The sequence below is a fragment of the Octopus sinensis genome, linkage group LG8 (genome assembly GCF_006345805.1).
Source record: "Octopus sinensis linkage group LG8, ASM634580v1, whole genome shotgun sequence".
In the NCBI taxonomy this organism is placed as follows: domain Eukaryota; kingdom Metazoa; phylum Mollusca; class Cephalopoda; order Octopoda; family Octopodidae; genus Octopus; species Octopus sinensis.
In genome coordinates this window covers 47,398,890-47,414,678 of record NC_043004.1, presented here as the reverse complement: position 1 = coordinate 47,414,678, position 15,789 = coordinate 47,398,890, and positions in this window count along the sequence as shown.

Here is a 15,789-nt window from a genome sequence, read left to right as displayed (position 1 = left end):
AATAATAATAATAATAATAATAATAATAATAATAATAATAATAATAATAATAATAATAATAATAATAATAAGACACCGGGGACGTTTAAGATGTAAGAAGGAAAATACAGAGCTCCGAAATCTATCCACAAACATCGAAAACAAGGACACCCTATGGAGCCAAAGATTTACTAACAAAGAATTGGACTATATCCGAGTAAGTAATACGAATTGAAATTTATTACTATTTTCGAAACGAAATGATGTATTTTGACTCGATATTATCTCCACCTCTAACACAACACATGTAAACATGCGTGGAACAACACGATCATCCCCGACCTCAAACACCATGTACAAAGGAACTACGAAGAAATTAAATGCCACCGATACTATTCAACCCAAGAATAACAATCGAGCGGTACGTACATTAAACCTACAACAAAAAATGTACGAAAAACTACACGTGCGAAATAATGTGACAACAGAAATAAACGGACCGGTACCCTACGAAAATGACGACCGTCAAAATAATGGGCCGGACGTTGTACCTCATGTCCCGTAATTAAGACCCAAAAGACGTAAATGGACACGTGAGGAATACATTTCTATCTTACACGCATACTTCACAGCAATGCTCTACCCACAAAATGAAAATACAACAACACATACATATAAAATATGGAAGGAAAATAATAGAGATATAGACTTGGATACAGCAATGAACCCTAATAAATTAGCTAACGTACGAAGATACATTCTCAAAGCCAAAAAAATATCAGAAATAGAAATAGAACATTTAAAAGAAAAAATACACCAGGAAAATGTAGATAGAAGCCACACAACAATGCCCAATAATATAAACACTGAAACTGTAAAACACGAAGACAAACGCAACATTCCCAACAAACACGATGTAAACAACGAAGGGGAGCCTAATGATTATGATAATATAAAAAATAAAATAATCAAAGAACTAAAAACCACAGAGCTCAAAATGGACCACCGACCATACCTCCCAAGAATAAAAATAAACGCAATAACAACACCAATTATAAACAACATAAACCTAGCCGTCACTGAACTAGCCACTGAAACAAAAAAAAGTGATATCACTGAACTAAATGACTTGATATACGCAGCAGCCACTGCAGCTACAAAAGAAGCTGGATACTCACCCAAACCCGCCCAAACAGGAGTACCACCACCCAAACAAACCCTGTGGATAAATAACATCCAAAACAAAATTTAAAAAATTAGAAAAGACCTGTCGATTCTTAATGAAATCGGCAAACAAGCAACGGTACTGAGCAACAAAAAGAGAACAAAAATGCTCCGCAAATATAACATCACAGAAAAAGATTTGCCGGAGATAAAAGAAAAGCTGAAGCAAGATATCCTTACCAAAGCTCAAAGGATCCGCCGGTACGAGAAACGCCAACGCTTCTTTGAACAGAACAAAAAGTTCAACTCCGATCCCAAAAAGTTCTACCAAGAACTGGGCAAAAATAAAATAGAAGTCACTGCAGCACCAACGGCAGAAGAATTGGAAGAATTCTGGAAAGAAATATGGTCGGCGAACGAATAGCCAAAAAAAAGGAGTATGAAAATAACAAACTCGGCATCTGAACAACTTTGGACCCCCATAACAACTGAAGAGGTCACCCAGGCACTGCAAAAACTAAGCAACTGGAAGGCACCTGGGCATGACAAGATCCCCAACTTCTGGTTGAAATATCTAACAGGAATGCACAAAAAGCTGGCTGAAAACTTTAACAGCATACTAGCAGAGCCAGAGACAATGCCTGAATGGCTCACGAAGGGGAAAACCATCTTAATTCCCAAATCAAATGAAACAGCAAAACCAGAAAACTACAGACCAATAACCTGCCTCCCTACTATGTTCAAGGCATTTACTGCAGTGATATCGCAAAGGCTGAACAAGCACCTGGACGAATACAAACTGTTCCAGAAGAGCAGAAAGGATGCCGCAAAGGCTCATATGGCTGTAAAGATCAACTAATGATTAATAAAGCCGTAACTGAAGACAGCCACAGAAAGAAGAAAGGCCTCAGTATGGCCTGGATTGACTACAAAAAGGCGTTTGATAGCATCCCCCACACATGGATCCTTGAAACACTAGCCATTAACAAAGTAGCACCAACAATCATAAAATTCATAGAGCACTCTATGAATAAATGGCAAACAGTCCTACATCTCCAAACAAAAGAGGGACTCATGAAAACCAAAGACATCCCCATTAGAAGAGGAATATTCCAGGGAGACACGCTCTCTCCACTCCTTTTCTGCTTGGCACTGTCACCTCCATCTGATATGCTAAATAGAACTGGATGCGGATATAAATGTTACGGCAAAACGATCAGCCACCTTTTATATATGCATGACCTAAAACTATACGCTGCAAATGACAAACAGCTGGAAACACTATTAAAGACAGTTCATGGATTTACCAAAGAAATAGATATGAAATTTGGATTAGAAAAATGCGCCAAAGTAACCATGAAAAGAGGAAAACTAGTTAAAAGTAACAACATCACACTAGATAAAACCAATGAAATAAAAGAATTAGACCAAAGCCAAACTTACAAATACTTAGGAATCCATGAACTAGATAAGACACAACACACACAAATGAAAGAGAAAATAAAAAAAGAATATTATAGACGAGTTAGATCAATACTAAAAACAGAGCTCAATGCTAAAAACAAGATAATAGGTATCAACACTTTAGCTGTCCCAGTTATAAGTTACAGCTACAATATCCTTAACTGGACACGAAATGAACTGTCCAAAATAGATAGGAAAACAAGAAAAATACTGACAGGATCTAGGATGCATCACCCAAAATCTGACATAGAAAGACTATATATACAACGTATAGAAGGTGGTATAGGCCTTATACAGCTGGAAAACTACTATAAAATAACCACCATAGGACTGCAAAAATACCTACTTCAGAAGGAAGGAAAACTGATCCAGATAGCAGCAAAACACGAGCAAAACAAAAAATTGTTCTTAGTATTTAAGGAAGCTGACAAATACAAACAAGAAATCATACCACCTAATAAACACAAAGAAGAAGAAGAAGATGATGAAGAAATAACAAAAGCTATAAAACAAATGAAATCCAAACTAAAAATAGAACAGCAACGAGCCATGATAAAACGATGGCAAGAAAAACCCCTTCGTGGTAAATACTGCACTAAACTAAACGCAAAAGAAATAGACAAAGAAGAATCCCAGCAATGGTTGAGAAGCTCAGGACTCAAAGCAGAAACAGAGGGATTTTTAATTGCAGCACAAGACCAAAGCCTCCCCACCAGAAATTACCAAAAACATGTAATGAAAAGAAGTATTACAAGTAACTGCAGAATAAATGGAGATGGACAAGAAACAATAAATCATATTATCTCTAGCTGCCCAGTCCTGGCTAAGAAGGAATATATTCACAGACATGACAGAGTTGGAACGTACATACATTGGAAGCTATGCCAACAGAAAAAAGATGGTATAGGCACACACCAGAACAGGTCAGAGAAAACGAGAAAGCAACCATACTCTGGGATATGCCGATACACACAGATAGAGAAATTAAGGCCAACTGACCAGATATAGTTGTCAGAGATCATGAAGAAAAAAAATGCTTTCTAATTGATGTATCAATACCGGCAGATGACAACGTGTCTCTAAAAGAAATGGAGAAACTCTCAAAATACAAAGACCTGGAAATAGAGGTAACTAGAATGTGGAACCTGAAAACAGAAACAATTCCTATCATAGTAGGTGCATTAGGCATGATAAAAAAATATTCAGACAAATACATAACAAAAACACCAGGACTTACAAACACATATAACATACAGAAAATTGCACTACTAGGCACTGCACACATCCTACGCAGAACACTTTCCATACAATAACCATCAGAGCATCACAACAAATCACAGCACATACCCAAGGCACACAGAGCTGCGCTCGGTAGTGAAGTGAAAGCACGCTATAAAAATAAAACTACTGAATAATAATAATAATAATAATCTATCAAATAGCAAGTCGCTATTAATAATAATAAACGAGTCTTTCGTCATGATAATAAGTAGAAACGTATCTATCGGGAACTATATGTGAAAGAAAAAAGTGATAAAGTCGTGCCGGATGCTGAAGAAAGTAAATGATTTTGGTCAAACATATGGTCTCAGGAGACACAACACGAAAATGAAGTAGTGTAGTTAAAGACAATCAAAGAGGAGAATGGAGAGTATCGGCGGGAGAATTTGAGAATAACCGAGTAGTTGATTAGAGATCAGTGCAAAAAAATACCTAACTGGAAAACTCCTGGCCCAGATGGGGTCCAGGGCTTTTGGCTTAAAACATTACAGTTCCCCACAAGAGAATTGCGAGACAGCTGGACGAAATACTGAATAGCGACATTCAAGTACCAACCTGGATGACAAAAAGACGAACGGCACCCAAGTATAGGGATTGGAGCTGGAAATTTCAGACTAATATCTTGTTTGTCGCTGATGTGGTAACATCATATCAAACAGTTTCTATAAGTACCTAGATGAGAACGATCTACTACTAGTGAAACAAAAAGGGTGTAGACGTAACAGTAGAGGAACGAAGGATCAATTACGAATCGATAAGACTATGCTGACTGATTGCCAGAAGAGACACAAAAATTTGGTGGTGGCATGGGTGGACTACAGGAAAGCATATGACATGGCCCCACACTCGTGGATTATTGAATGCCTTAAGCTGTTTAAGGTCTCACACAATATCCTGAAACTATTACAAAATTTAATGATAACGTCGCTAACTGAACTTACAGCATGGGGAGATAAACTGGGTAAGGTAAATATCAGAAGAAGAATCTTTCAAGGGGACAGCCTGTCGCTTCTCCTATTTGTTGTCTGCATACTGCCATTAACGAGCGTTTTAAGAAAGATGCGTGTAGGGCATATGCTAGGCAGGGTGAAAGTAAACGGCCTGTGGTTTATGGATTAACTAAAGCTATTCGCGAAGACTGAGAAAGAAATCGAGTGTTTGACGGCAACTGTGCAGATGATTAGCAAAGATATTGACATGGAATTTGGGATCGAAAAATGTGCTGTAATGATGCTCAAATGGGAAAAAGCAGTAAAAGCCAAGGGATCAAACTGGAAAATGATGAAACTATAAGGGAAGTCTGAGAGGAAGGATATAAGTACCTAGGTATCACTGAAAGAGATAAGACGAAAGTACACAAGATGAAAGAAATGTAAACGAAAGAGAATTTTAGAACTCGATTTGTGCTCCAATCGAAGGTAAATGCCGCTATAACATTAGAGCAATTAACACGTGAGATGTTGCTTTGATGAGAAATGGAGCAGGAATGGTATCTTGGAAGAAGCATAGATGACAAGAGATAGACGGGAGAACACGAAAATTAAAGAAAATGAACAAGGAACTACACCCCAAGAGTGAAGTGTCAAGATTTACGTAAAGAGGGAAGAAGGAGGATGGGAATTGTGGTGCTGTGACGGTTGTGTAATGGAAGAGGAGAATAGCCTGGTTTGGTATGCCAAGGGAGTAAAGAAGAATTGATTGTAGCAGTGAAAATGCAGGACACATTAGAAGTGAAAGAAGTAGATCCAATGCAATACAAGAAAGACCACAAAGAGCAGATGAAGAAAATTTCGTAGGACAAGAAAATTTCGAAGTCAGTTCTTGAAGAATAAAGATGAGATTCGTTGGAATAAAACCTGGCAATGGCTTTAGAAACGAGACTTAAAAGGGCTGCATTAAGCTGCAGCGCCCAAGAGCAAGCTCTCAGAATAAACTGCTCGAAATATCACATTGATAAAAGCACTGGCTCGCCACAGTCTAGGACATTATTTGTGTCCTCGTAATGTATTATTTCTTTTAAGCGTTGTGTTTCAATTTCGATATAATTTTCGCTTTGAGAATGTATCTCCTTACGTTCGCCAGGTTATTGGTAATTTTCGATGTATCTAGATCTAGGTCGTTTCTCTTCGAAAATTTATATGGGTATGCTATTGTACTTTTGTTTTGTGGGTAGTACACCTCTGTAAAGAAAGCGTGTAGGATAGAAACATATCCCAATTGTGTCGAGTTATGATTTTTTGAGTTTATTATCAAGTCTTGAGGTGTACCAACCTGTCCTTTATTTCAATTGTCATAATTTTTGTAGGGAACTGGTACGCTTGTTTCTGATATGAACGAGGTTTACAGGTGCAAATTGTTTGAACGGAGTTCCAGTTTTTACTTTTTATTTTTAGGTTGAATAATATTGATATCACTAAAATTTTTAATGTGGAAAATAATAAATTTCAATGAATATTACTTATACGGTTATTATCCAATATTATGATTATCGGAGCATTTTTTATATCGTTGTCCCATATTAACATCCCCGATGTTCAGTGTTAAATATCCATCGTGTTCTTTTTGTAAACATCCCCAGTGTTGTTATTTTTATTATTCTAGTATGAACTGAAGAGAATGTTGCTCGTTGCTCTCATCATACTCAGAAAATGAAAGTAGATTGCCTAGATATGTTTCATAGTTTGTTTGTTGGTCACATTAAGAACATACCATATTCTTTGTTCTATAAAAGTAGTTAATCTAGCTATGACAGTTAATTTCCTATTTGCCATGGATTTCGAAGTGATATAGCGATATGTCAACTGCATACACGAAGACAAAAGAATGGTACAATTTGTCAGATGAATAGTTAACAAACAGTGAAATTTTGTATACGATGTTTTTCTTATTAGATTTCGTTGTATATATACATCGCTGCTTATGGTGGTTACGGCGAAATATTTGAGCATAGAATGTCGTGTGTCTGGAGCAGGTATTGAGTCAAGTAAGGCTATGCCAAGCGGTGGTACGATACTCTATTCTATAGTCGGTTAAAATCATATTTTAGAAATGTTGCTAGCGAACAGTCATGCGTAAAATAATTAGAACAACTTTCTTTAGAATAAATTCAATCGACCCCGTTTTTCCAAACTGTTGCTTACGTGTGATAAATTAAAGAGCAAATTTCATCGCCTAATTCTAAAACGTCTTTCCATTTGAGCTAATAATAAAGGAGTTCCTATATATTTCAAGGATCAAAGAATTTAAAATAGGAAGACTATTTTGCTATTAAGCAAAAGTATGGTATGTCCAAAACGTTGCTTTTTCAGAAAACGAAAGAGTAATATCACCATTCCATAGCAAAACCGTTGTACTTCACTCTGACAATTTTTGATATCTTGGCATCTGGAGCAGCTGGAGGTACTATAGTTTCACCGAAGGAATCAGTTATTGCAAGTGAAGATAAATATTGAAGAAACGCATTCGGCCAAATTTGTACATAGAACAGTTTAACACACTCACACACACACACACATACAGACACATTCACGCACACACACACATATATATATATGTATATATATATATATATATATACATATAAATGTATGTATATATATATATATATATATATATATATATTATATATATATATAATATATATATATATATATATATATATATAATATATATATATATGTAAGAATTTGTTTTGGTGTGTGCAAATGTACCTGAAACTGAAAGAGAAGTAGTGGTTCTTAAATAGATTTATTGGCATACCAAACTAGTTTCGACGATTTACTTTGCCTGTATATATATATAAGGAGGTGAGATTACGAGGGTTTTAAAGTTATATGATAAAAATTGAACAGCCATGTTTCAGCCATCAAGTATTCAAATATGCAGATAAATTAAGGCGGCGAGCTGACAGAAATGTTAGCTCGACGGTCGAAATGCTTAAAAATATTTCGTCTGCCTTTACGTTCAGAGTTCAAATTCCTCTGAGGTCGACTTTACCTTTCTTCCATTCTGGGTTGATATATTAAATACCAGTTGCTCACTGGGGTCGTTCTAATCGACTACCCCCTCCCCCCAAAAAAATTCACGCCTTCTACCTAGAGTAGAAAAGAATATGCAAAGAAATTTTAATGAGCTTCACAGGGATAGGCAGCAATATCAATGTAAACATTCGGTGGAGATCATAAAAAATGTACATGACTGAATGTTCAGTCATATTCAGTTTTTATAAAATAATTGGAAAAGAAAAAGAAAAAGGAGAGAAATAGAAGAAAAGGAGCTATATATATATATATATATATATATATATAATATATATATATATATATATATATATAATATATATATATATATATAATATATATATATATTATATAGAAGGCATTACTATACATAAATGACACACGCTGGGAGGGACTCAAAACTTCCAAAATATATAAATACATCGTACCGAATGCAACTCTCGAAGCAAGTAATTTAGCAACAGAAGTTAGCTTCATATGACTGTGATTTCATAATTAGTGCAGTATTACACATTTTAATCCTCAGTGCAAGTATATTTCAAGATTTATAACGATTTATTTAGGTAGTTTTGACTTTCAGAGTCCCTCCTAACATGTGGCATTTATGTATAGTAATGCCCTCTATATAATATAAATAAATATATTTAAGTGAAAAAATTGTTGGATTTTTTCTGTTACGTGGTTTTTCACGCAAACTACTTAATAAATTCTTATAAAGATTTTATCCTAGTTTTAAATTATATATATATATATATATGGATGAATGAATGAATGAATTAAAGACACTTTATAAATTTTAATAATTTCTGTAGTGACTTTGCCAAAATATTATATATATTTAGGATATAATCATAACAAAATATACGCTGTGTTCATTAATATAAGACAAATGATCAAATATAGCGATCAGATCTTTCTTTAAAGCTCATCGTGTTGCAAAGTCAGACTAATTCACACACAAAAAAGAAAAAAAAAATGATTTTTACGTAGTTACACCAACCCACTGAAAAAACTGATAAAGTATTTTTGAACAAGAAGTAAGCAATTCAATATTGTTAAAAACGACCACAGTGGGTCTTTTCTTCTAATACAGTATGGTAATCGGGTTCGACAGTTCGAGAATAAGACAATAATTTACTGTTCCTATGTTGGTAATTTTCCAAGACTCTTTGTGCTACGTCAATTATTGAACGTCTCATTAGATGAAAACAACATTCAAAATGCTGTATCACTTTCATCATTTTATTTAAGGTGATTATTTACACGCCGATTACATTTTCAATTTCGTGTAATGATCATCAGTGTAATTTTCTCTATACGTTCCAAACTATACGTTTGGGAACTGACTTTAACATTTGTTTCACACTAACACAGTGAAAGAGAAGAATGTCTGACGGCTTTTATTTATATATTTTGTATTCATTACTCTTAGTCCTAAATTAGACATAACAATGGCCGAGCATAATATAATGTTTGGAAAACCTGCCAACGCGGACAAAGTATACAAAAAAAAAATTAAATTACATGGATAAGCGAAGAAAGGCTATGGCTAATACGAAAAAAATCATATATGATTTTCCAAGTTTGAGATTAAGTATTAACTTTTATATCTATTAATTATACTTTAATTTCTGTAATCAATTGCGGAAGCCAAAGGAACGAATGCTCTATCTGTTGAGGCATATGTTCAATTCAAATGGATTCATCTCGTTACATTTACATTTCTAAGCAATAAACTCACAAATGATTAAATAAGCAATATAACTATGAAGACTCGTTCTCCTGGAAATAATATTTAATTTCAAGATAAATTTTATCTTTTAATTATTTCAGTCATCAGACTGCAGTACTGCTGTGGCACCACCTTGAAGGATTTTTATTAGAAGGTATCGACTCCAGTACTTATTTTGTAAAAGTCTGATATTTACTCTATCAGTCTCCTTTGCCGATCCGCTTATTTATGGAGATGTTAACACAGCAGCACCAGTTGTCAAGCGGTGTTGAGGGATAAGCTCAGGCATACAGACAGACAGACACGCGCACACACATATCTATGTACATATATGCGACGGGCTTATTTCATTTACCGTCTACTCAAGGCTTTGGTCGACCTGAGGCTATAGTAGAAGACCCTTGTGCAAGTTGTTATGAAGTGGGAGGGAGACCCAAAACATGAGGCTGGAAAGCAAGCTTCTTACCTAACAAACATAACCCCAGCCATCTTGCTGGCTGGGGAGGTAATGACAAAAATGTTCTGTCGCATAGATATATGAATCAAATTCACATGTTCATATTATACTGCTATTTTTAAAATAGAAAAGAAAATCACGTTTTATATCAAGGGTGTTCAGTAATTTTAAAAAGTTAAAAATATTAGTTGAATAAACACAGAAAACTACGCGCATTTTGTCTTTTCACTGTTTTCTGATGGAAGCAAAATGTCAACATCTTTCTCATTCCCTATGTAAGTATTGTTACATAACCATATATATATATAAGTATATATATATATATATATATATATATATATATATACATATATATATATTTGTAAAAAATGAAGTTCGAAAATGCTGCTATATTATACAATTTTTAATTTTTATATATACATTATAACATGTTTCAGTTCCTGAAATGAACCTTATCAAAAAAGTTATATATAAAAAAAGATAGTTCATGCTATCAAATATAAGAAATTCATTTATAATACACAATGGAGTCAGACATCATAAAGTTCATATATGTATGTATATATATATATATATATATATATATATATATATATATATATAATATATATATATATATAGTCAATAATTATTAAGGGCAAAATTAATTGATTAATTAATTAGTAATTAATAATTTTACCAAACAGTGTTCAGTATGTAAAAGGACCATTTATAGTAAATTTAAACGAACGTTAGTTTATATAATTAGGGTTCAGCAAAAAGAGTAATCTAATATCCAGTGAACTTTCGTTATTTTTCCCTCTATGCCTACGTGAATTGATTTTGAGTATACATTGTCTGGGAGACTCTTCTTACAGTAGAAGAAATAGGTAAATTCTATGGCTGCTATTTCTAAAAGTTCGGTATGTGGTAAAACAATTTTTTTGCTGAACCCTAATTATATAAAGTAATGTTTATATATATAATATATATATATATATAATATATATATATATATATATATATATATATATATATATATATATCATAGGTACTGCTAATTGATAGAAACTTAATCCAAGCGTATAAGTATTCATTAGCATCTAAACTATTCGTTATCAGCTCTTCCTAGAAAGAAACTGTATTTGTAGCATTTTTATCGGAAACAAATTCCAAAATATTACACCGCAAAGAATGCTTCCCTTGCACATATTGCGTTACATGCCATTGCTTGTCGTCTCATGCTAATTCCGACAATAAAAGTCAGGAGCCTATAATGCAATGTAGTTTATATTAATTTACAGAACATTAGAAGAACGATCTTATGGAACATAAGGATTATAGTTTCAATTTTGATTCTATAGTTTTTAAAGGAAGCATTGCTTCCATTATTATACAAAGGGGAAACATGTCGCACCCCCACCTCGAAATAAGGGTAGACAAATATCGCAAAGCTGTGACACGAGGAGACATTGATAAATCGGTTATGTCTGATTATGTATGGAAAAATAGAGACCCCTGTGAGATGAAGTTAAAATAATAGACAAAGAACACCACTGGAAAATACGAAAACTGAAATAAGCAGCACATATGCTAAGATACAAGAACCTCCTAAGCAGACGGAGTATAGATATGAATAGCAATGGGAACTGCCATTAAGGAAGAATAGAAAATATTAGATTTATAAACCCTAAAATTCACTTCACAATTGTCCACGGGCATATGGCGTAGTGGTTACGAGTGTAGGCTACTAACCCCAGTCGAGTTCGATTCCAAGCAGTGACCTTAATAAAATTAAATAACATGGAATGAGAACCCAGGTTCGAAATTTCCGTAAGATACCTGATGCAAAGATACCTTGGGCAAAAAGGTGTCTGGATGGTATATTAGCCGAAATGTTGTGTTAACAACAAACAAGATGAGGACAAATATCCGTGAAATATAAATGAGGTACATACTCAGTTGGTTGAATAAATATTGTCTTAGAATGTTTTATGAAAGATTCAACAGAATATGTCAACAACCGTGGTGACAATTAAAAATCAATTTTTCTATTCTAACAAGTTGCTGGTCAGAATATTTTCCAGATTTAGGGTCTCCCATACTTTTGGAAAACCCTTTTAGAACAGAATGCTATATCTGAGATGATTTTCAAAATAAATATTTTCATAACTTTTACATAATTCATAAGCCCGATTTATTAACGTTTTCTCAAAAGCTTTAGTCGCCGCCAGGTTAGTAATATTTTCCTCATCTCTCTTTCTCTCTCTCTCTCCCTCTCTCTCTCTCTCTCTCCCTCTCTCTCTCTCTCTCTCTCCCTCTCTCTCTACCTCACTCACACACAAACACACGCACACACACACGACACATATGTATTCTGATATTAAAAAATTCTATTATTGCATACATTGCAGAATAATATAAATATATTGTTTGGTGCCATGTTACATAATTACAACATCGCTACGCAGTAGGTGTCGAAAAAGCCTCAGTTAACCTCATAAATGTTCAGGAAAGGTAATTTCCATTGAAAACATACTTTTTCTTTTCCTTTACTTCTGCGAATACTAAATATACTTCATTCCAAAGAACTGCTTTCTATGTATAAACTGAACAGTGTATACATGTTAAATGATTTCCCCTGCGTTGAAGAAATAATAAAAGAAAACCCATCGATTATCACGAAATTTTACAATTTTAATGCTATATCCTCTCTTTATCCCCTACTGAGCAGTGATAATTTGTATTGCATTTTTATATCCCTCTTTCCTGTATACACATCAATAAGAATATATCGTATACCAAACACTTCTTCTTCTTCTTCTTCTTCTTCTTCTTCTTCTTCTTCTTCTTCTTCTTCTTCTTCTTCTTCTTCTTCTTCTTCTTCTTCTTCTTCTTCTTCTTCTTCTTGCTTTTCTATTCCTCTGTCTCCGTCCATTTCTCAACTGTAGTAAATCAAATATAACATTTCTCTTAAATTTTGCGTCGATATAGCATAAATGAAAATCTGTAATGCTTCGCAGAATATATATTACATTAAACTGTTCAAAGGAACATCGGACGTTATATGCAACAGAGATCCGTGTAAAATTTTAGATATACTAATTTGTTATATTGACAAATGAACGCATTTTGCTAACGTAGTCTTGGAGACGGCATATTGTTATTCGCACCCCAATGTATCCAAATGCAATATTCAGACATATCTTGCATACTAGGACAGTTTCAATGCGTTCTTTTAACAACAGATGACATGTATCATTTAGTTTCTTACATACCTTATGAAACCGCACAAAGTTCAACACTATAACATATATATATATATATATATATATATATATATATATATATATATATATATATATATATATATATATTAATATACATACATACATTATGACAAATTTAAAACCTGACTAACATAATTTTAAATGAATCCAAGAAAGGTAATTCTGCTGTTGTTAGGAATACAGACTACTACACAAATATTTCACTGAATATCCTACATTACTACATACACTATGAAGAAAGCAAGTATTAGAAATATAATTACGAAAATATTCAGTATTTTTTTACAAAACTCATGTAGAAATAGTTTAAATTATAACTAACTTGGGATCTTTTCGGTTTAAACGGCAGTTTTTCTAGCGGTGTCATATGGAATTGTCACCAATAATTATGACCCTAGTATCGCTCTATTGCATTTCAATCTATTTTAGGGTTAGGGTTAGAGATGGGGGAAGTTTATATTTTTTTTCTTCACAAATGTAAATAAACCCAATCTGTATCTTAAACGAGGGACATGTTCATACGGCACAGAATGCTTTTTACATCAATGGACGTCAGTGATAGGTTGAAATTGCAGAAATTGAAGAAAAAAACAATAACAAATATCTTACAAACTATAGAGTTTTCTCAATAAAACCAAGAGAAAAAGATGTTTTATAAACACATTCAACCAGTATACGAAGTTTAAAAGTTTTAGTTACCTCGAAATTATGTTAAAAACTGCTGTTGAAACCGAAAAGATCCCTAAAATGATTATCCTTCGAAAATTTAAATATGAAATAAAGAACGTTTTATGGACAATCCACTGATTAATGAATAAGCTAGTTTATTAAAGCCACTAGGGTAATCATACTATGAACCACTGATTTAAATGTAAGCCTTATTGACACAGGCCCAACATTAGAAAAAAAAACATCAGTTCCTTGTAACTTCTGCGACTGCTTAACAAAAATCTTTCTGCAAGTACATAGACGCTTCAAGGAGATAAACTTGATATATTCACACACCTACCAAATGAAAATATCTATACTATTTGCTGGTAATTGTGAACCTATATATATATATTGTTATATTTCGGAATGGTCATATTGCCAGTTTAGCCAATAAAAACACACGCACTATATATTTGGTGTTATTTTGCTTCAGTGTTATTTATTTTTTACATTAATCTTAATCGTATTTCGGCCAAAGTTCTTTCGTCACACTCCTGTGACCGCATCAGTGGTCCTTTGTTTTCTTCTTACTTATTTGTGTCTCTCCTTACAAATAAGTAAGAAGAAAACAAAGGACCACTGATGCGGTCACAGGAGTGTGACGAAAGAACTTGGGCCGAAATACGAAGGCAGGTGGAAAACAAACGAACAATTGTATTAGTATGGCGCTCAGGAAATATAAATAAAACAAGTCTTTAACGTTTCGAGCCTACGCTCTTCAACAGAAAGATACACAGAGAGAGAAAAACACAGAAAGAAGGAGAGAAAAAAATGCGTGCAGTAGCTAACGAATCAACATGGCGATCTGGTTTCGGCCAGAGGTCAAAGATCAAACATGAGACGCGAGAGCGAAATAAGGGGAGATAATAGGGTTGATAAATGGGTTGAGGGACCAGCTAAAAGTGCGTGGGAGGGGTCTGGATGTGTGTATGTATAGGGTTGGTGTATGTATTAGTATGTATAAGGGTGGGTGTGTGTGTGTGTGTGTGTGTGTATGAGAGAGTATTAGTGCGTAAGATTGGTATATATATATATATTTATATATATATATATATATAAATATATTCCAAAGCTATGAAATACACGTTTAATTATGAAATACCGTAACGTATTTATAGCAAATATCTTGTAGGTGGTGCTTTGTTTATTCTAGGAAGCCTACCGACAAAAATCAGGAAGAGACATGGGGAAAATAAGTTGGGATACCATGCACATCCCTCCCAAACTTTCCAGACTAATTTGATGCTTAACTGAATAAAAAAATACAAAATACTCTGTGTAAACTATATCACATTATGTAGGGAGAATCTCGGACACATTTCAAAACCTCATTAACAATATAAACTTCCATACCCAATTCCCTAAGATAGACAGCGATAAAAAGTTCCATTTCATGGATACACAAATAAAACCCAATACTAGAAATTGTCATACATATGTTTTTAAACAAAACCACCTTTAACAAAACCTACTCTACATAATATGTTATCCGAAAGAAGATCAAAACGTCTATCTAAGAAACTTAGCAGTACGAATCTGCGAAGTAGTCTCGGGCTCTATAAAAAAAATCAAAGATCGGAAGTAAAAGTAATTACTTTTTAATAGAAAATACTCTCAAAATTTAAGCATTTTTAAATTCAAAAAGCAACGCGGGTTTCTAAACAGAAATTTCGAGAAACTAATTCAGAAACGAAAAATATGTCATTCCATGTA